At 44.2% G+C, this 20,004-nt stretch overlaps 21 non-coding genes across 21 annotated transcripts; all 21 read right to left on the bottom strand.

The window, feature by feature from the left end:
- Positions 1-248: 248 nt before the first annotated feature.
- On the bottom strand, positions 249-321 carry trnak-cuu (transfer RNA lysine (anticodon CUU)). Its single transcript has one exon. It is a non-coding gene; the product is annotated as a tRNA-Lys (tRNA).
- A 445-nt stretch (positions 322-766) lies between these two features.
- trnak-cuu (transfer RNA lysine (anticodon CUU)) lies at positions 767-839 on the bottom strand. Its single transcript has one exon. It is a non-coding gene; the product is annotated as a tRNA-Lys (tRNA).
- Positions 840-1,284: 445 nt separating this feature from the next.
- Positions 1,285-1,357, bottom strand: trnak-cuu (transfer RNA lysine (anticodon CUU)). The gene has a single exon. It is a non-coding gene; the product is annotated as a tRNA-Lys (tRNA).
- A 963-nt stretch (positions 1,358-2,320) lies between these two features.
- Positions 2,321-2,393, bottom strand: trnak-cuu (transfer RNA lysine (anticodon CUU)). The gene has a single exon. It is a non-coding gene; the product is annotated as a tRNA-Lys (tRNA).
- Positions 2,394-2,838: 445 nt separating this feature from the next.
- On the bottom strand, positions 2,839-2,911 carry trnak-cuu (transfer RNA lysine (anticodon CUU)). The gene has a single exon. It is a non-coding gene; the product is annotated as a tRNA-Lys (tRNA).
- A 445-nt stretch (positions 2,912-3,356) lies between these two features.
- On the bottom strand, positions 3,357-3,429 carry trnak-cuu (transfer RNA lysine (anticodon CUU)). The gene has a single exon. It is a non-coding gene; the product is annotated as a tRNA-Lys (tRNA).
- A 445-nt stretch (positions 3,430-3,874) lies between these two features.
- Positions 3,875-3,947, bottom strand: trnak-cuu (transfer RNA lysine (anticodon CUU)). The gene has a single exon. It is a non-coding gene; the product is annotated as a tRNA-Lys (tRNA).
- A 963-nt stretch (positions 3,948-4,910) lies between these two features.
- Positions 4,911-4,983, bottom strand: trnak-cuu (transfer RNA lysine (anticodon CUU)). The gene has a single exon. It is a non-coding gene; the product is annotated as a tRNA-Lys (tRNA).
- A 963-nt stretch (positions 4,984-5,946) lies between these two features.
- Positions 5,947-6,019, bottom strand: trnak-cuu (transfer RNA lysine (anticodon CUU)). The gene has a single exon. It is a non-coding gene; the product is annotated as a tRNA-Lys (tRNA).
- Positions 6,020-6,464: 445 nt separating this feature from the next.
- Positions 6,465-6,537, bottom strand: trnak-cuu (transfer RNA lysine (anticodon CUU)). Its single transcript has one exon. It is a non-coding gene; the product is annotated as a tRNA-Lys (tRNA).
- Positions 6,538-6,982: 445 nt separating this feature from the next.
- On the bottom strand, positions 6,983-7,055 carry trnak-cuu (transfer RNA lysine (anticodon CUU)). The gene has a single exon. It is a non-coding gene; the product is annotated as a tRNA-Lys (tRNA).
- A 963-nt stretch (positions 7,056-8,018) lies between these two features.
- trnak-cuu (transfer RNA lysine (anticodon CUU)) lies at positions 8,019-8,091 on the bottom strand. The gene has a single exon. It is a non-coding gene; the product is annotated as a tRNA-Lys (tRNA).
- Positions 8,092-9,573: 1,482 nt separating this feature from the next.
- trnak-cuu (transfer RNA lysine (anticodon CUU)) lies at positions 9,574-9,646 on the bottom strand. The gene has a single exon. It is a non-coding gene; the product is annotated as a tRNA-Lys (tRNA).
- Positions 9,647-11,127: 1,481 nt separating this feature from the next.
- On the bottom strand, positions 11,128-11,200 carry trnak-cuu (transfer RNA lysine (anticodon CUU)). Its single transcript has one exon. It is a non-coding gene; the product is annotated as a tRNA-Lys (tRNA).
- Positions 11,201-12,681: 1,481 nt separating this feature from the next.
- On the bottom strand, positions 12,682-12,754 carry trnak-cuu (transfer RNA lysine (anticodon CUU)). Its single transcript has one exon. It is a non-coding gene; the product is annotated as a tRNA-Lys (tRNA).
- Positions 12,755-14,747: 1,993 nt separating this feature from the next.
- Positions 14,748-14,820, bottom strand: trnak-cuu (transfer RNA lysine (anticodon CUU)). Its single transcript has one exon. It is a non-coding gene; the product is annotated as a tRNA-Lys (tRNA).
- Positions 14,821-15,265: 445 nt separating this feature from the next.
- On the bottom strand, positions 15,266-15,338 carry trnak-cuu (transfer RNA lysine (anticodon CUU)). Its single transcript has one exon. It is a non-coding gene; the product is annotated as a tRNA-Lys (tRNA).
- Positions 15,339-16,301: 963 nt separating this feature from the next.
- Positions 16,302-16,374, bottom strand: trnak-cuu (transfer RNA lysine (anticodon CUU)). The gene has a single exon. It is a non-coding gene; the product is annotated as a tRNA-Lys (tRNA).
- Positions 16,375-18,373: 1,999 nt separating this feature from the next.
- Positions 18,374-18,446, bottom strand: trnak-cuu (transfer RNA lysine (anticodon CUU)). Its single transcript has one exon. It is a non-coding gene; the product is annotated as a tRNA-Lys (tRNA).
- A 445-nt stretch (positions 18,447-18,891) lies between these two features.
- Positions 18,892-18,964, bottom strand: trnak-cuu (transfer RNA lysine (anticodon CUU)). The gene has a single exon. It is a non-coding gene; the product is annotated as a tRNA-Lys (tRNA).
- Positions 18,965-19,409: 445 nt separating this feature from the next.
- trnak-cuu (transfer RNA lysine (anticodon CUU)) lies at positions 19,410-19,482 on the bottom strand. Its single transcript has one exon. It is a non-coding gene; the product is annotated as a tRNA-Lys (tRNA).
- Positions 19,483-20,004: the final 522 nt, after the last annotated feature.

Here is a 20,004-nt window from a genome sequence, read left to right as displayed (position 1 = left end):
TCTGCCTGTCTATTTCTTGTTGAGAAAAGGAGCATTGCTTCAAACCATTTAGGAGGACGTTTCATTGGTAATAGGTATGTCATTGAGATAAAAGGTCAGAGTGAAGGTATAGCTAGGATTCAAATCCATAGTCTTCTGTAAAACCAGCTATGCCTGACAAGTCAGCAATGCAGGGTGGCAAGCCTGCTCGAATGTCCAAGCTGATGGCTGTTTGCAAAGTGAGTTCGTGCTTCGGAAGAGAAAAGTGTCACCCAACGTGGGGCTCGAACCCACGACCCTGAGATTAAGAGTCTCATGCTCTACCGACTGAGCTAGCCAGGCATATCACCATTAATAATTACTTGGTCTGAATATCGTACAGCTCTGTTTGAGCAAAATATGGTGATCAGTGAGAGTGTTTTTAATGGATCCTGTGGTGCATTCGGTTAGCGTGTTGTACTTATACAGCAGTATGCAGTAAATTGATGTCACGGTTATGAGTTTGAGCCTCAGCAGATGCAAGTATTTTTCTTGAACCTTCTGCCTGTCTATTTCTTGTCGAGAAAAGGAGCATTGCTTCAAACCATTTAGGAGGACGTTTCATTGGTAATAGGTATGTCATTGAGATAAAAGGTCAGAGAGAAGGTATAGCTAGGATTCAAATCCATAGTGTTCTGTAAAACCAGCTATGCCTGACAAGACAGCAATGCAGGGTGGCAAGCCTGCTCGAATGTCCAAGCGGATGGCTGTTTGCAAAGTGAGTTCGTGCTTCGGAAGAGAAAATATTCACCCAACGTGGGGCTCGAACCCACGACCCTGAGATTAAGAGTCTCATGCTCTACCGACTGAGCTAGCCAGGCATATCAACATTAATAATTACTTGGTCTGAATATCGTACAGCTCTGTCTGAGCAAAATATGGTGATCAGTGAAAGTGTTGTTAATGGATCCTGTGGTTCATTCGGTTAGCGTGTTGTACTTATACAGCAGTATGCAGTAAATTGATGTCACGGTTGTGAGTTTGAGCCTCAGCAGATGCAAGTATTTTTCTTGAACCTTCTGCCTGTCTATTTCTTGTCGAGAAAAGGAGCATTGCTTCAAACCATTTAGGAGGACGTTTCATTGGTAATAGGTCTGTCATTGAGATAAAAGGTCAGAGTGAAGGTATAGCTAGGATTCAAATCCATAGTCTTCTGTAAAACCAGCTATGCCTGACAAGTCAGCAATGCAGGGTGGCAAGCCTGCTCGAATGTCCAAGCGGATGGCTGTTTGCAAAGTGAGTTCGTGCTTCGGAAGAGAAAAGATTCGCCCAACGTGGGGCTCGAACCCACGACCCTGAGATTAAGAGTCTCATGCTCTACCGACTGAGCTAGCCAGGCACTTCAACAGTGATAATTACTTGGTCTGAATATCGTACAGCTCTGTTTGAGCAAAATATGGAGATCAGTGAGAATGTTGTTAATGGATCCTGTGGTGCATTCGGTTAGCGTGTTGTACTTATACAGCAGTATGCAGTAAATTGATGTCACGGTTGTGAGTTTGAGCCTCAGCAGATGCAAGTATTTTTCTTGAACCCTCTGCCTGTCTATTTCTTGTTGAGAAAAGGAGCACTGCTTCAAACCATTTAGGAGGACGTTTCATTGGTAATAGGTATGTCATTGAGATAAAAGGTCAGAGTGAAGGTATAGCTAGGATTCAAATCCATAGTCTTCTGTAACACCAGCTATGCCTGACACGTCAGCAATGCAGGGTGGCAAGCCTGCTGGAAAGTCCAAGCGGATGGCTGTTTGCAAAGTGAGTTCGTGCTTCGGAAGAGAAAAGATTCGCCCAACGTGGGGCTCGAACCCACGACCCTGAGATTAAGAGTCACATGCTCTACCGACTGAGCTAGCCAGGCACCTCAAGAGTAATAATTACTTGGTCTGAATATCGTACAGCTCTGTTTGAGCAAAATATGGTGATCAGTGAAAGTGTTGTTAATGGATCCTGTGGTGCATTCGGTTAGCGTGTTGTACTTATACAGCAGTATGCAGTAAATTGATGTCACGGTTGTGAGTTTGAGCCTCAGCAGATGCAAGTATTTTTCTTGAACCTTCTGCCTGTCTATTTCTTGTCGAGAAAAGGAGCATTGCTTCAAACCATTTAGGAGGACGTTTCATTGGTAATAGGTATGTCATTGAGATAAAAGGTCAGAGTGAAGGTATAGCTAGGATTCAAATCCATAGTCTTCTGTAAAACCAGCTATGCCTGACAAGTCAGCAATGCAGGGTGGCAAGCCTGCTCGAATGTCCAAGCTGATGGCTGTTTGCAAAGTGAGTTCGTGCTTCGGAAGAGAAAAGTGTCACCCAACGTGGGGCTCGAACCCACGACCCTGAGATTAAGAGTCTCATGCTCTACCGACTGAGCTAGCCAGGCATATCACCATTAATAATTACTTGGTCTGAATATCGTACAGCTCTGTTTGAGCAAAATATGGTGATCAGTGAGAGTGTTTTTAATGGATCCTGTGGTGCATTCGGTTAGCGTGTTGTACTTATACAGCAGTATGCAGTAAATTGATGTCACGGTTATGAGTTTGAGCCTCAGCAGATGCAAGTATTTTTCTTGAACCTTCTGCCTGTCTATTTCTTGTCGAGAAAAGGAGCATTGCTTCAAACCATTTAGGAGGACGTTTCATTGGTAATAGGTATGTCATTGAGATAAAAGGTCAGAGAGAAGGTATAGCTAGGATTCAAATCCATAGTGTTCTGTAAAACCAGCTATGCCTGACAAGACAGCAATGCAGGGTGGCAAGCCTGCTCGAATGTCCAAGCGGATGGCTGTTTGCAAAGTGAGTTCGTGCTTCGGAAGAGAAAATATTCACCCAACGTGGGGCTCGAACCCACGACCCTGAGATTAAGAGTCTCATGCTCTACCGACTGAGCTAGCCAGGCACCTCAACATTAATAATAACTTGGTCTGAATATCGTACAGCTCTGTCTGAGCAAAATATGGTGATCAGTGAGAGTGTTGTTAATGGATCCTGTGGTGCATTCGGTTAGCGTGTTGTACTTATACAGCAGTATGCAGTAAATTGATGTCACGGTTGTGAGTTTGAGCCTCAGCAGATGCAAGTATTTTTCTTGAACCCTCTGCCTGTCTATTTCTTGTTGAGAAAAGGAGCATTGCTTCAAACCATTTAGGAGGACGTTTCATTGGTAATAGGTATGTCATTGAGATAAAAGGTCAGAGTGAAGGTATAGCTAGGATTCAAATCCATAGTGTTCTGTAAAACCAGCTATGCCTGACAAGACAGCAATGCAGGGTGGCAAGCCTGCTCGAATGTCCAAGCGGATGGCTGTTTGCAAAGTGAGTTCGTGCTTCGGAAGAGAAAATATTCACCCAACGTGGGGCTCGAACCCACGACCCTGAGATTAAGAGTCTCATGCTCTACCGACTGAGCTAGCCAGGCACCTCAACATTAATAATAACTTGGTCTGAATATCGTACAGCTCTGTCTGAGCAAAATATGGTGATCAGTGAGAGTGTTGTTAATGGATCCTGTGGTGCATTCGGTTAGCGTGTTGTACTTATACAGCAGTATGCAGTAAATTGATGTCACGGTTGTGAGTTTGAGCCTCAGCAGATGCAAGTATTTTTCTTGAACCCTCTGCCTGTCTATTTCTTGTTGAGAAAAGGAGCATTGCTTCAAACCATTTAGGAGGACGTTTCATTGGTAATAGGTATGTCATTGAGATAAAAGGTCAGAGTGAAGGTATAGCTAGGATTCAAATCCATAGTCTTCTGTAAAACCAGCTATGCCTGACAAGTCAGCAATGCAGGGTGGCAAGCCTGCTCGAATGTCCAAGCTGATGGCTGTTTGCAAAGTGAGTTCGTGCTTCGGAAGAGAAAAGTGTCACCCAACGTGGGGCTCGAACCCACGACCCTGAGATTAAGAGTCTCATGCTCTACCGACTGAGCTAGCCAGGCATATCACCATTAATAATTACTTGGTCTGAATATCGTACAGCTCTGTTTGAGCAAAATATGGTGATCAGTGAGAGTGTTTTTAATGGATCCTGTGGTGCATTCGGTTAGCGTGTTGTACTTATACAGCAGTATGCAGTAAATTGATGTCACGGTTATGAGTTTGAGCCTCAGCAGATGCAAGTATTTTTCTTGAACCTTCTGCCTGTCTATTTCTTGTCGAGAAAAGGAGCATTGCTTCAAACCATTTAGGAGGACGTTTCATTGGTAATAGGTATGTCATTGAGATAAAAGGTCAGAGAGAAGGTATAGCTAGGATTCAAATCCATAGTGTTCTGTAAAACCAGCTATGCCTGACAAGACAGCAATGCAGGGTGGCAAGCCTGCTCGAATGTCCAAGCGGATGGCTGTTTGCAAAGTGAGTTCGTGCTTCGGAAGAGAAAATATTCACCCAACGTGGGGCTCGAACCCACGATCCTGAGATTAAGAGTCTCATGCTCTACCGACTGAGCTAGCCAGGCATATCAACATTAATAATTACTTGGTCTGAATATCGTACAGCTCTGTCTGAGCAAAATATGGTGATCAGTGAAAGTGTTGTTAATGGATCCTGTGGTTCATTCGGTTAGCGTGTTGTACTTATACAGCAGTATGCAGTAAATTGATGTCACGGTTGTGAGTTTGAGCCTCAGCAGATGCAAGTATTTTTCTTGAACCTTCTGCCTGTCTATTTCTTGTCGAGAAAAGGAGCATTGCTTCAAACCATTTAGGAGGACGTTTCATTGGTAATAGGTCTGTCATTGAGATAAAAGGTCAGAGTGAAGGTATAGCTAGGATTCAAATCCATAGTCTTCTGTAAAACCAGCTATGCCTGACAAGTCAGCAATGCAGGGTGGCAAGCCTGCTCGAATGTCCAAGCGGATGGCTGTTTGCAAAGTGAGTTCGTGCTTCGGAAGAGAAAAGATTCGCCCAACGTGGGGCTCGAACCCACGACCCTGAGATTAAGAGTCTCATGCTCTACCGACTGAGCTAGCCAGGCACTTCAACAGTGATAATTACTTGGTCTGAATATCGTACAGCTCTGTTTGAGCAAAATATGGAGATCAGTGAGAATGTTGTTAATGGATCCTGTGGTGCATTCGGTTAGCGTGTTGTACTTATACAGCAGTATGCAGTAAATTGATGTCACGGTTGTGAGTTTGAGCCTCAGCAGATGCAAGTATTTTTCTTGAACCCTCTGCCTGTCTATTTCTTGTTGAGAAAAGGAGCACTGCTTCAAACCATTTAGGAGGACGTTTCATTGGTAATAGGTATGTCATTGAGATAAAAGGTCAGAGTGAAGGTATAGCTAGGATTCAAATCCATAGTCTTCTGTAACACCAGCTATGCCTGACACGTCAGCAATGCAGGGTGGCAAGCCTGCTGGAAAGTCCAAGCGGATGGCTGTTTGCAAAGTGAGTTCGTGCTTCGGAAGAGAAAAGATTCGCCCAACGTGGGGCTCGAACCCACGACCCTGAGATTAAGAGTCACATGCTCTACCGACTGAGCTAGCCAGGCACCTCAAGAGTAATAATTACTTGGTCTGAATATCGTACAGCTCTGTTTGAGCAAAATATGGTGATCAGTGAAAGTGTTGTTAATGGATCCTGTGGTGCATTCGGTTAGCGTGTTGTACTTATACAGCAGTATGCAGTAAATTGATGTCACGGTTGTGAGTTTGAGCCTCAGCAGATGCAAGTATTTTTCTTGAACCTTCTGCCTGTCTATTTCTTGTCGAGAAAAGGAGCATTGCTTCAAACCATTTAGGAGGACGTTTCATTGGTAATAGGTATGTCATTGAGATAAAAGGTCAGAGTGAAGGTATAGCTAGGATTCAAATCCATAGTCTTCTGTAAAACCAGCTATGCCTGACAAGACAGCAATGCAGGGTGGCAAGCCTGCTCGAATGTCCAAGCTGATGGCTGTTTGCAAAGTGAGTTCGTGCTTCGGAAGAGAAAAGTGTCACCCAACGTGGGGCTCGAACCCACGACCCTGAGATTAAGAGTCTCATGCTCTACCGACTGAGCTAGCCAGGCATATCACCATTAATAATTACTTGGTCTGAATATCGTACAGCTCTGTTTGAGCAAAATATGGTGATCAGTGAGAGTGTTTTTAATGGATCCTGTGGTGCATTCGGTTAGCGTGTTGTACTTATACAGCAGTATGCAGTAAATTGATGTCACGGTTATGAGTTTGAGCCTCAGCAGATGCAAGTATTTTTCTTGAACCTTCTGCCTGTCTATTTCTTGTCGAGAAAAGGAGCATTGCTTCAAACCATTTAGGAGGACGTTTCATTGGTAATAGGTATGTCATTGAGATAAAAGGTCAGAGAGAAGGTATAGCTAGGATTCAAATCCATAGTGTTCTGTAAAACCAGCTATGCCTGACAAGACAGCAATGCAGGGTGGCAAGCCTGCTCGAATGTCCAAGCGGATGGCTGTTTGCAAAGTGAGTTCGTGCTTCGGAAGAGAAAATATTCACCCAACGTGGGGCTCGAACCCACGACCCTGAGATTAAGAGTCTCATGCTCTACCGACTGAGCTAGCCAGGCACCTCAATATTAATAATAACTTGGTCTGAATATCGTACAGCTCTGTCTGAGCAAAATATGGTGATCAGTGAGAGTGTTGTTAATGGATCCTGTGGTGCATTCGGTTAGCGTGTTGTACTTATACAGCAGTATGCAGTAAATTGATGTCACGGTTGTGAGTTTGAGCCTCAGCAGATGCAAGTATTTTTCTTGAACCCTCTGCCTGTCTATTTCTTGTTGAGAAAAGGAGCATTGCTTCAAACCATTTAGGAGGACGTTTCATTGGTAATAGGTATGTCATTGAGATAAAAGGTCAGAGTGAAGGTATAGCTAGGATTCAAATCCATAGTCTTCTGTAAAACCAGCTATGCCTGACAAGTCAGCAATGCAGGGTGGCAAGCCTGCTCGAATGTCCAAGCTGATGGCTGTTTGCAAAGTGAGTTCGTGCTTCGGAAGAGAAAAGTGTCACCCAACGTGGGGCTCGAACCCACGACCCTGAGATTAAGAGTCTCATGCTCTACCGACTGAGCTAGCCAGGCATATCACCATTAATAATTACTTGGTCTGAATATCGTACAGCTCTGTTTGAGCAAAATATGGTGATCAGTGAGAGTGTTTTTAATGGATCCTGTGGTGCATTCGGTTAGCGTGTTGTACTTATACAGCAGTATGCAGTAAATTGATGTCACGGTTATGAGTTTGAGCCTCAGCAGATGCAAGTATTTTTCTTGAACCTTCTGCCTGTCTATTTCTTGTCGAGAAAAGGAGCATTGCTTCAAACCATTTAGGAGGACGTTTCATTGGTAATAGGTATGTCATTGAGATAAAAGGTCAGAGAGAAGGTATAGCTAGGATTCAAATCCATAGTGTTCTGTAAAACCAGCTATGCCTGACAAGACAGCAATGCAGGGTGGCAAGCCTGCTCGAATGTCCAAGCGGATGGCTGTTTGCAAAGTGAGTTCGTGCTTCGGAAGAGAAAATATTCACCCAACGTGGGGCTCGAACCCACGACCCTGAGAATAAGAGTCTCATGCTCTACCGACTGAGCTAGCCAGGCATATCAACATTAATAATTACTTGGTCTGAATATCGTACAGCTCTGTCTGAGCAAAATATGGTGATCAGTGAAAGTGTTGTTAATGGATCCTGTGGTGCATTCGGTTAGCGTGTTGTACTTATACAGCAGTATGCAGTAAATTGATGTCACGGTTGTGAGTTTGAGCCTCAGCAGATGCAAGTATTTTTCTTGAACCTTCTGCCTGTCTATTTCTTGTCGAGAAAAGGAGCATTGCTTCAAACCATTTAGGAGGACGTTTCATTGGTAATAGGTCTGTCATTGAGATAAAAGGTCAGAGTGAAGGTATAGCTAGGATTCAAATCCATAGTCTTCTGTAAAACCAGCTATGCCTGACAAGTCAGCAATGCAGGGTGGCAAGCCTGCTCGAATGTCCAAGCTGATGGCTGTTTGCAAAGTGAGTTCGTGCTTCGGAAGAGAAAAGTGTCACCCAACGTGGGGCTCGAACCCACGACCCTGAGATTAAGAGTCTCATGCTCTACCGACTGAGCTAGCCAGGCATATCACCATTAATAATTACTTGGTCTGAATATCGTACAGCTCTGTTTGAGCAAAATATGGTGATCAGTGAGAGTGTTTTTAATGGATCCTGTGGTGCATTCTGTTAGCGTGTTGTACTTATACAGCAGTATGCAGTAAATTGATGTCACGGTTATGAGTTTGAGCCTCAGCAGATGCAAGTATTTTTCTTGAACCTTCTGCCTGTCTATTTCTTGTCGAGAAAAGGAGCATTGCTTCAAACCATTTAGGAGGACGTTTCATTGGTAATAGGTATGTCATTGAGATAAAAGGTCAGAGAGAAGGTATAGCTAGGATTCAAATCCATAGTGTTCTGTAAAACCAGCTATGCCTGACAAGACAGCAATGCAGGGTGGCAAGCCTGCTCGAATGTCCAAGCGGATGGCTGTTTGCAAAGTGAGTTCGTGCTTCGGAAGAGAAAAGATTCACCCAACGTGGGGCTCGAACCCACACTCCTGACTTTAAGAGTTCTCATGCTCTACCAATTGAGCTAGCCAGGCACCTCAACATTAACAATAACTTGGTCTGAATATCGTACAGCTCTGTCTGAGCAAAATATGGTGATCAGTGAGAGTGTTGTTAATGGATCCTGTGGTGCATTCGGTTAGCGTGTTGTACTTATACAGCAGTATGCAGTAAATTGATGTCACGGTTGTGAGTTTGAGCCTCAGCAGATGCAAGTATTTTTCTTGAACCCTCTGCCTGTCTATTTCTTGTTGAGAAAAGGAGCATTGCTTCAAACCATTTAGGAGGACGTTTCATTGGTAATAGGTATGTCATTGAGATAAAAGGTCAGAGTGAAGGTATAGCTAGGATTCAAATCCATAGTCTTCTGTAACACCAGCTATGCCTGACACGTCAGCAATGCAGGGTGGCAAGCATGCTCGAAAGTCCAAGCGGATGGCTGTTTGCAAAGTGAGTTCGTGCTTCGGAAGAGAAAAGATTCGCCCAACGTGGAGCTCGAACACACGACCCTGAGATTAAGAGTCACATGCTCTACCGACTGAGCTAGCCAGGCACCTCAAGAGTAATAATTACTTGGTCTGAATATCGTACAGCTCTGTTTGAGCAAAATATGGTGATCAGTGAAAGTGTTGTTAATGGATCCTGTGGTGCATTCGGTTAGCGTGTTGTACTTATACAGCAGTATGCAGTAAATTGATGTCACGGTTGTGAGTTTGAGCCTCAGCAGATGCAAGTATTTTTCTTGAACCTTCTGCCTGTCTATTTCTTGTCGAGAAAAGGAGCATTGCTTCAAACCATTTAGGAGGACGTTTCATTGGTAATAGGTATGTCATTGAGATAAAAGGTCAGAGTGAAGGTATAGCTAGGATTCAAATCCATAGTCTTCTGTAAAACCAGCTATGCCTGACAAGTCAGCAATGCAGGGTGGCAAGCCTGCTCGAATGTCCAAGCTGATGGCTGTTTGCAAAGTGAGTTCGTGCTTCGGAAGAGAAAAGTGTCACCCAACGTGGGGCTCGAACCCACGACCCTGAGATTAAGAGTCTCATGCTCTACCGACTGAGCTAGCCAGGCATATCAACATTAATAATTACTTGGTCTGAATATCGTACAGCTCTGTTTGAGCAAAATATGGTGATCAGTGAGAGTGTTGTTAATAGATCCTGTGGTGCATTCGGTTAGCGTGTTGTACTTATACAGCAGTATGCAGTAAATTGATGTCACGGTTGTGAGTTTGAGCCTCAGCAGATGCAAGTATTTTTCTTAAACCCTCTGCCTGTCTATTTCTTGTCGAGAAAAGGAGCATTGCTTCAAACCATTTAGGAGGACGTTTCATTGGTAATAGGTATGTCATTGAGATAAAAGGTCAGAGTGAAGGTATAGCTAGGATTCAAATCCATAGTCTTCTGTAACACCAGCTATGCCTGACACGTCAGCAATGCAGGGTTGCAAGCCTGCTCGAAAGTCCAAGCGGATGGCTGTTTGCAAAGTGAGTTCGTGCTTCGGAAGAGAAAAGATTCGCCCAACGTGGGGCTCGAACCCACGACCCTGAGATTAAGAGTCACATGCTCTACCGACTGAGCTAGCCAGGCACCTCAACATTAATAATAACTTGGTCTGAATATCGTACAGCTCTGTTTGAGCAAAATCTGGTGATCAGTGAGAATGTTGTTAATGGATCCTGTGGTGCATTCGGTTAGCGTGTTGTACTTATACAGCAGTATGCAGTAAATTGATGTCACGGTTGTGAGTTTGAGCCTCAGCAGATGCAAGTATTTTTCTTGAACCTTCTGCCTGTCTATTTCTTGTCGAGAAAAGGAGCATTGCTTCAAACCATTTAGGAGGACGTTTCATTGGTAATAGGTCTGTCATTGAGATAAAAGGTCAGAGTGAAGGTATAGCTAGGATTCAAATCGATAGTCTTCTGTAAAACCAGCTATGCCTGACAAGTCAGCAATGCAGGGTGGCAAGCCTGCTCGAATGTCCAAGCGGATGGCTGTTTGCAAAGTGAGTTCGTGCTTCGGAAGAGAAAAGATTCGCCAAACGTGGGGCTCGAACCCACGACCCTGAGATTAAGAGTCTCATGCTCTACCGACTGAGCTAGCCAGGCATATCAACATTAATAATTACTTGGTCTGAATATCGTACAGCTCTGTTTGAGCAAAATATGATGATCAGTGAGAGTGTTGTTAATGGATCCTGTGGTGCATTCGGTTAGCGTGTTGTACTTATACAGCAGTATACAGTAAATTGATGTCACGGTTATGAGTTTGAGCCTCAGCAGATGCAAGTATTTTTCTTGAACCTTCTGCCTGTCTATTTCTTGTCGAGAAAAGGAGCATTGCTTCAAACCATTTAGGAGGACGTTTCATTGGTAATAGGTATGTCATTGAGATAAAAAGTCAGAGTGAAGGTATAGCTAGGATTCAAATCCATAGTCTTCTGTAAAACCAGCTATGCCTGACAAGACAGCAATGCAGGGTGGCAAGCCTGCTCGAATGTCCAAGCGGATGGCTGTTTGCAAAGTGAGTTCGTGCTTCGGAAGAGAAAAGATTCACCCAACGTGGGGCTCGAACCCACGACCCTGAGATTAAGAGTCTCATGCTCTACCGACTGAGCTAGCCAGGCACCTCAACAGTGATAATTACTTGGTCTGAATATCGTACAGCTCTGTTTGAGCAAAATATGGTGATCAGTGAGAATGTTGTTAATGGATCCTGTGGTGCATTCGGTTAGCGTGTTGTACTTATACAGCAGTATGCAGTAAATTGATGTCACGGTTGTGAGTTTGAGCCTCAGCAGATGCAAGTATTTTTCTTGAACCTTCTGCCTGTTTATTTCTTGTCGAGAAAAGGAGCATTGCTTCAAACCATTTAGGAGGACGTTTCATTGGTAATAGGTCTGTCATTGAGATAAAAGGTCAGAGTGAAGGTATAGCTAGGATTCAAATCCATAGTCTTCTGTAACACCAGCTATGCCTGACACGTCAACAATGCAGGGTGGCAAGCCTGCTCGAAAGTCCAAGCGGATGGCTGTTTGCAAAGTGAGTTCGTGCTTCGGAAGAGAAAAGATTCGCCCAACTTGGGGCTTGAACCCACGACCCTGAGATTAAGAGTCTCATGCTCTACCGACTGAGCTAGCCAGGCACCTTAACATTAATAATAACTTGGTCTGAATATCGTACAGCTCTGTTTGAGCAAAATATGGTGATCAGTGAGAGTGTTGTTAATGGATCCTGTGGTGCATTCGGTTAGCGTGTTGTACTTATACAGCAGTATGCAGTAAATTGATGTCACGGTTGTGAGTTTGAGCCTCAGCAGATGCAAGTATTTTTCTTGAACCTTCTGCCTGTCTATTTCTTGTCGAGAAAAGGAGCATTGCTTCAAACAATTTAGGAGGACGTTTCATTGGTAATAGGTCTGTCATTGAGATAAAAGGTCAGAGTGAAGGTATAGCTAGGATTCAAATCCATAGTCTTCTGTAAAACCAGCTATGCCTGACAAGTCAGCAATGCAGGGTGGCAAGCCTGCTCGAATGTCCAAGCGGATGGCTGTTTGCAAAGTGAGTTCGTGCTTCGGAAGAGAAAAGATTCCCCCAACGTGGGGCTCGAACCCACGACCCTGAGATTAAGAGTCTCATGCTCTACCGACTGAGCTAGCCAGGCACTTCAACAGTGATAATTACTTGGTCTGAATATCGTATAGCTCTGTTTGAGCAAAATATGGTGATCAGTGAGAATGTTTTTAATGGATCCTGTGGTGCATTCGGTTAGCGTGTTGTACTTATACAGCAGTATGCAGTAAATTGATGTCACGGTTGTGAGTTTGAGCCTCAGCAGATGCAAGTATTTTTCTTGAACCCTCTGCCTGTCTATTTCTTGTTGAGAAAAGGAGCATTGCTTCAAACCATTTAGGAGGACGTTTCATTGGTAATAGGTATGTCATTGAGATAAAAGGTCAGAGTGAAGGTATAGCTAGGATTCAAATCCATAGTCTTCTGTAACACCAGCTATGCCTGACACGTCAGCAATGCAGGGTGGCAAGCCTGCTCGAAAGTCCAAGCGGATGGCTGTTTGCAAAGTGAGTTCGTGCTTCGGAAGAGAAAAGATTCGCCCAACGTGGGGCTCGAACCCACGACCCTGAGATTAAGAGTCTCATGCTCTACCGACTGAGCTAGCCAGGCACCTCAACAGTGATAATTACTTGGTCTGAATATCGTACAGCTCTGTTTGAGCAAAATATGGTGATCAGTGAGAATGTTGTTAATGGATCCTGTGGTGCATTCGGTTAGCGTGTTGTACTTATACAGCAGTATGCAGTAAATTGATGTCACGGTTGTGAGTTTGAGCCTCAGCAGATGCAAGTATTTTTCTTGAACCCTCTGCCTGTCTATTTCTTGTCGAGAAAAGGAGCATTGCTTCAAACCATTTAGGAGGACGTTTCATTGGTAATAGGTATGTCATTGAGATAAAAGGTCAGAGTGAAGGTATAGCTAGGATTCAAATCCATAGTCTTCTGTAACACCAGCTATGTCTGACACGTCAGCAATGCAGGGTGGCAAGCCTGCTCGAAAGTCCAAGCGGATGGCTGTTTGCAAAGTGAGTTCGTGCTTCGGAAGAGAAAAGATTCGCCCAACGTGGGGCTCGAACCCACGACCCTGAGATTAAGAGTCACATGCTCTACCGACTGAGCTAGCCAGGCACCTCAACAGTGATAATTACTTGGTCTGAATATCGTACAGCTCTGTTTGAGCAAAATATGGTGATCAGTGAAAGTGTTGTTAATGGATCCTGTGGTGCGTTCGGTTAGCGTGTTGTACTTATTCAGCAGTATGCAGTAAATTGATGTCACGGTTGTGAGTTTGAGCCTCAGCAGATGCAAGTATTTTTCTTGAACCTTCTGCCTGTCTATTTCTTGTCGAGAAAAGGAGCATTGCTTCAAACCATTTAGGAGGACGTTTCATTGGTAATGGGTCTGTCATTGAGATAAAAGGTCAGAGTGAAGGTATAGCTAGGATTCAAATCCATAGTCTGTAAAACCAGCTATGCCTGACAAGTCAGCAATGCAGGGTGGCAAGCCTGCTCGAATGTCCAAGCGGATGGCTGTTTGCAAAGTGAGTTCGTGCTTCGGAAGAGAAAAGATTCGCCCAACGTGGGGCTCGAACCCACGACCCTGAGATTAAGAGTCACATGCTCTACCGACTGAGCTAGCCAGGCACCTCAACAGTGATAATTACTTGGTCTGAATATCGTACAGCTCTGTTTGAGCAAAATATGGTGATCAGTGAAAGTGTTGTTAATGGATCCTGTGGTGCGTTCGGTTAGCGTGTTGTACTTATACAGCAGTATGCAGTAAATTGATGTCACGGTTGTGAGTTTGAGCCTCAGCAGATGCAAGTATTTTTCTTGAACCTTCTGCCTGTCTATTTCTTGTCGAGAAAAGGAGCATTGCTTCAAACCATTTAGGAGGACGTTTCATTGGTAATAGGTCTGTCATTGAGATAAAAGGTCAGAGTGAAGGTATAGGTAGGATTCAAATCCATAGTCTGTAAAACCAGCTATGCCTGACAAGTCAGCAATGCAGGGTGGCAAGCCTGCTCGAATGTCCAAGCGGATGGCTGTTTGCAAAGTGAGTTCGTGCTTCGGAAGAGAAAAGATTCGCCCAAAGTGGGGCTCGAACCCACGACCCTGAGATTAAGAGTCGCATGCTCTACCGACTGAGCTAGCCAGGCACTTCAACAGTGATAATTACTTGGTCTGAATATCGTATAGCTCTGTTTGAGCAAAATATGGTGATCAGTGAGAATGTTGTTAATGGATCCTGTGGTGCATTCGGTTAGCGTGTTGTACTTATACAGCAGTATGCAGTAAATTGATGTCACGGTTGTGAGTTTGAGCCTCAGCAGATGCAAGTATTTTTCTTGAACCCTCTGCCTGTCTATTTCTTGTTGAGAAAAGGAGCATTGCTTCAAACCATTTAGGAGGACGTTTCATTGGTAATAGGTATGTCATTGAGATAAAAGGTCAGAGTGAAGGTATAGCTAGGATTCAAATCCATAGTCTTCTGTAACACCAGCTATGCCTGACACGTCAGCAATGCAGGGTGGCAAGCCTGCTCGAAAGTCCAAGCGGATGGCTGTTTGCAAAGTGAGTTCGTGCTTCGGAAGAGAAAAGATTCGCCCAACGTGGGGCTCGAACCCACAACCCTGAGATTAAGAGTCTCATGCTCTACCGACTGAGCTAGCCAGGCACCTCAACAGTGATAATTACTTGGTCTGAATATCGTACAGCTCTGTTTGAGCAAAATATGGTGATCAGTGAGAATGTTGTTAATGGATCCTGTGGTGCATTCGGTTAGCGTGTTGTACTTATACAGCAGTATGCAGTAAATTGATGTCACGGTTGTGAGTTTGAGCCTCAGCAGATGCAAGTATTTTTCTTGAACCCTCTGCCTGTCTATTTCTTGTCGAGAAAAGGAACATTGCTTCAAACCATTTAGGAGGACGTTTCATTGGTAATAGGTATGTCATTGAGATAAAAGGTCAGAGTGAAGGTATAGCTAGGATTCAAATCCATAGTCTTCTGTAACACCAGCTATGTCTGACACGTCAGCAATGCAGGGTGGCAAGCCTGCTCGAAAGTCCAAGCGGATGGCTGTTTGCAAAGTCAGTTCGTGCTTCGGAAGAGAAAAGATTCGCCCAACGTGGGGCTCGAACCCACGACCCTGAGATTAAGAGTCTCATGCTCTACCGACTGAGCTAGCCAGGCATATCAACATTAATAATTACTTGGTCTGAATATCGTACAGCTCTGTTTGAGCAAAATATGGTGATCAGTGAAAGTGTTGTAAATGGATCCTGTGGTGCATTCGGTTAGCGTGTTGTACTTATACAGCAGTATGCAGTAAATTGATGTCACGGTTATGAGTTTGAGCCTCAGCAGATGCAAGTATATTTCTTGAACCTTCTGCCTGTCTATTTCTTGTCGAGAAAAGGAGCATTGCTTCAAACCATTTAGGAGGACGTTTCATTGGTAATAGTTATGTCATTGAGATAAAAGGTCAGAGTGAAGGTATAGCTAGGATTCAAATCCATAGTCTTCTGTAAAACCAGCTATGCCTGACAAGTCAGCAATGCAGGGTGGCAAGCCTGCTCGAATGTCCAAGCGGATGGCTGTTTGCAAAGTGAGTTCGTGCTTCGGAAGAGAAAAGATTCGCCCAACGTGGGGCTCGAACCCACGACCCTGAGATTAAGAGTCTCATGCTCTACCGACTGAGATAGCCAGGCACTTCAACAGTGATAATTACTTGGTCTGAATATCGTACAGCTCTGTTTGAGCAAAATATGGTGATCAGTGAGAATGTTGTTAATGGATCCTGTGGTGCATTCGGTTAGCGTGTTGTACTTATACAGCAGTATGCAGTAAATTGATGTCACGGTTGTGAGTTTGAGCCTCAGCAGATGCAAGTATTTTTCTTGAACCCTCTGCCTGTCTATTTCTTGTTGAGAAAAGGAGCATTGCTTCAAACCATTTAGGAGGACGTTTCATTGGTAATAGGTATGTCATTGAGATAAAAGGGCAGAGTGAAGGTATAGCTAGGATTCAAATCCATAGTCTTCTGTAAAACCAGCTATGCCTGACAAGTCAGCAATGCAGGGTGGCAAGCCTGCTCGAATGTCCAAGCTGATGGCTGTTTGCAAAGTGAGTTCGTGCTTCGGAAGAGAAAAGTGTCACCCAACGTGGGGCTCGAACCCACGACCCTGAGATTAAGAGTCTCATGCTCTACCGACTGAGCTAGCCAGGCATATCAACATTAATAATTACTTGGTCTGAATATCGTACAGCTCTGTTTGAGCAAAATATGGTGATCAGTGAAAGTGTTGTTAATGGATCCTGTGGTGCATTCGGTTAGCGTGTTGTACTTATACAGCAGTATGCAGTAAATTGATGTCACGGTTATGAGTTTGAGCCTCAGCAGATGCAAGTATATTTCTTGAACCTTCTGCCTGTCTATTTCTTGTCGAGAAAAGGAGCATTGCTTCAAACCATTTAGGAGGACGTTTCATTGGTAATAGGTATGTCATTGAGATAAAAGGTCAGAGTGAAGGTATAGCTAGGATTCAAATCCATAGTCTTCTGTAAAACCAGCTATGCCTGACAAGTCAGCAATGCAGGGTGGCAAGCCTGCTCGAATGTCCAAGCGGATGGCTGTTTGCAAAGTGAGTTCGTGCTTCGGAAGAGAAAAGATTCGCCCAACGTGGGGCTCGAACCCACGACCCTGAGATTTAGAGTCTCATGCTCTACCGACTGAGATAGCCAGGCACTTTAACAGTGATAATTACTTGGTCTGAATATCGTACAGCTCTGTTTGAGCAAAATATGGTGATCAGTGAGAATGTTGTTAATGGATCCTGTGGTGCATTCGGTTAGCGTGTTGTACTTATACAGCAGTATGCAGTAAATTGATGTCACGGTTGTGAGTTTGAGCCTCAGCAGATGCAAGTATTTTTCTTGAACCCTCTGCCTGTCTATTTCTTGTTGAGAAAAGGAGCATTGCTTCAAACCATTTAGGAGGACGTTTCATTGGTAATAGGTATGTCATTGAGATAAAAGGTCAGAGTGAAGGTATAGATAGGATTCAAATCCATAGTCTTCTGTAACACCAGCTATGCCTGACACGTCAGCAATGCAGGGTGGCAAGCCTGCTCGAAAGTCCAAGCGGATGGCTGTTTGCAAAGTGAGTTCGTGCTTCGGAAGAGAAAAGATTCGCACAACTTGGGGCTTGAACCCACGACCCTGAGATTAAGAGTCTCATGCTCTACCGACTGAGCTAGCCAGGCACCTCAACATTAATAATAACTTGGTCTGAATATCGTACAGCTCTGTTTGAGCAAAATATGGTGATCAGTGAGAGTGTTGTTAATGGATCCTGTGGTGCATTCGGTTAGCGTGTTGTACTTATACAGCAGTATGCAGTAAATTGATGTCACGGTTGTGAGTTTGAGCCTCAGCAGATGCAAGTATTTTTCTTGAACCTTCTGCCTGTCTATTTCTTGTCGAGAAAAGGAGCATTGCTTCAAACCATTTAGGAGGACGTTTCATTGGTAATAGGTCTGTCATTGAGATAAAAGGTCAGAGTGAAGGTTTAGCTAGGATTCAAATCCATAGTCTTCTGTAAAACCAGCTATGCCTGACAAGTCAGCAATGCAGGGTGGCAAGCCTGCTCGAATGTCCAAGCGGATGGCTGTTTGCAAAGTGAGTTCGTGCTTCAGAAGAGAAAAGATTCGCCCAACGTGGGGCCCGAACCCACGACCCTGAGATTAAGAGTCTCATGCTCTACCGACTGAGCTAGCCAGGCACTTCAACAGTGATAATTACTTGGTCTGAATATCGTATAGCTCTGTTTGAGCAAAATATGGTGATCAGTGAGAATGTTGTTAATGGATCCTGTGGTGCATTCGGTTAGCGTGTTGTACTTATACAGCAGTATGCAGTAAATTGATGTCACGGTTGTGAGTCTGAGCCTCAGCAGATGCAAGTATTTTTCTTGAACCCTCTGCCTGTCTATGTCTTGTTGAGAAAAGGAGCATTGCTTCAAACCATTTAGGAGGACGTTTCATTGGTAATAGGTATGTCATTGAGATAAAAGGTCAGAGTGAAGGTATAGCTAGGATTCAAATCCATAGTCTTCTGTAAAACCAGCTATGCCTGACAAGTCAGCAATGCAGGGTGGCAAGCCTGCTCGAATGTCCAAGCTGATGGCTGTTTGCAAAGTGAGTTCGTGCTTCGGAAGAGAAAAGTGTCACCCAACGTGGGGCTCGAACCCACGACCCTGAGATTAAGAGTCTCATGCTCTACCGACTGAGCTAGCCAGGCATATCACCATTAATAATTACTTGGTCTGAATATCGTACAGCTCTGTTTGAGCAAAATATGGTGATCAGTGAGAGTGTTTTTAATGGATCCTGTGGTGCATTCGGTTAGCGTGTTGTACTTATACAGCAGTATGCAGTAAATTGATGTCACGGTTATGAGTTTGAGCCTCAGCAGATGCAAGTATTTTTCTTGAACCTTCTGCCTGTCTATTTCTTGTCGAGAAAAGGAGCATTGCTTCAAACCATTTAGGAGGACGTTTCATTGGTAATAGGTATGTCATTGAGATAAAAGGTCAGAGAGAAGGTATAGCTAGGATTCAAATCCATAGTGTTCTGTAAAACCAGCTATGCCTGACAAGACAGCAATGCAGGGTGGCAAGCCTGCTCGAATGTCCAAGCGGATGGCTGTTTGCAAAGTGAGTTCGTGCTTCGGAAGAGAAAATATTCACCCAACGTGGGGCTCGAACCCACGACCCTGAGATTAAGAGTCTCATGCTCTACCGACTGAGCTAGCCAGGCACCTCAACATTAATAATAACTTGGTCTGAATATCGTACAGCTCTGTCTGAGCAAAATATGGTGATCAGTGAGAGTGTTGTTAATGGATCCTGTGGTGCATTCGGTTAGCGTGTTGTACTTATACAGCAGTATGCAGTAAATTGATGTCACGGTTGTGAGTTTGAGCCTCAGCAGATGCAAGTATTTTTCTTGAACCCTCTGCCTGTCTATTTCTTGTCGAGAAAAGGAGCATTGCTTCAAACCATTTAGGAGGACGTTTCATTGGTAATAGGTATGTCATTGAGATAAAAGGTCAGAGTGAAGGTATAGCTAGGATTCAAATCCATAGTCTTCTGTAACACCAGCTATGCCTGACACGTCAGCAATGCAGGGTGGCAAGCCTGCTCGAAAGTCCAAGCGGATGGCTGTTTGCAAAGTGAGTTCGTGCTTCGGAAGAGAAAAGATTCACCCAACGTGGGGCTCGAACCCACGACCCTGAGATTAAGAGTCTCATGCTCTACCGACTGAGCTAGCCAGGCACGTAAAAAGTGATAATTACTTGGTCTGAATATCGTACAGCTCTGTTTGAGCAAAATATGGTGATCAGTGAGAATGTTGTTAATGGATCCTGTGGTGCATTCGGTTAGCGTGTTGTACTTATACAGCAGTATGCAGTAAATTGATGTCACGGTTGTGAGTTTGAGCCTCAGCAGATGCAAGTATTTTTCTTGAACCCTCTGCCTGTCTATTTCTTGTCGAGAAAAGGAGCATTGCTTCAAACCATTTAGGAGGACGTTTCATTGGTAATAGGTATGTCATTGAGATAAAAGGTCAGAGTGAAGGTATAGCTAGGATTCAAATCCATAGTCTTCTGTAACACCAGCTATGCCTGACACGTCAGCAATGCAGGGTGGCAAGCCTGCTCGAAAGTCCAAGCGGATGGCTGTTTGCAAAGTGAGTTCGTGCTTCGGAAGAGAAAAGATTCACCCAACGTGGGGCTCGAACCCACGACCCTGAGATTAAGAGTCTCATGCTCTACCGAGTGAGCTAGCCAGGCACGT

This window comes from Salvelinus fontinalis, unplaced genomic scaffold (assembly GCF_029448725.1).
Source record: "Salvelinus fontinalis isolate EN_2023a unplaced genomic scaffold, ASM2944872v1 scaffold_2124, whole genome shotgun sequence".
NCBI classification, from domain to species: Eukaryota; Metazoa; Chordata; class Actinopteri; order Salmoniformes; family Salmonidae; genus Salvelinus; species Salvelinus fontinalis.
This window is presented reverse-complemented; position numbering and strand designations above follow the sequence as displayed.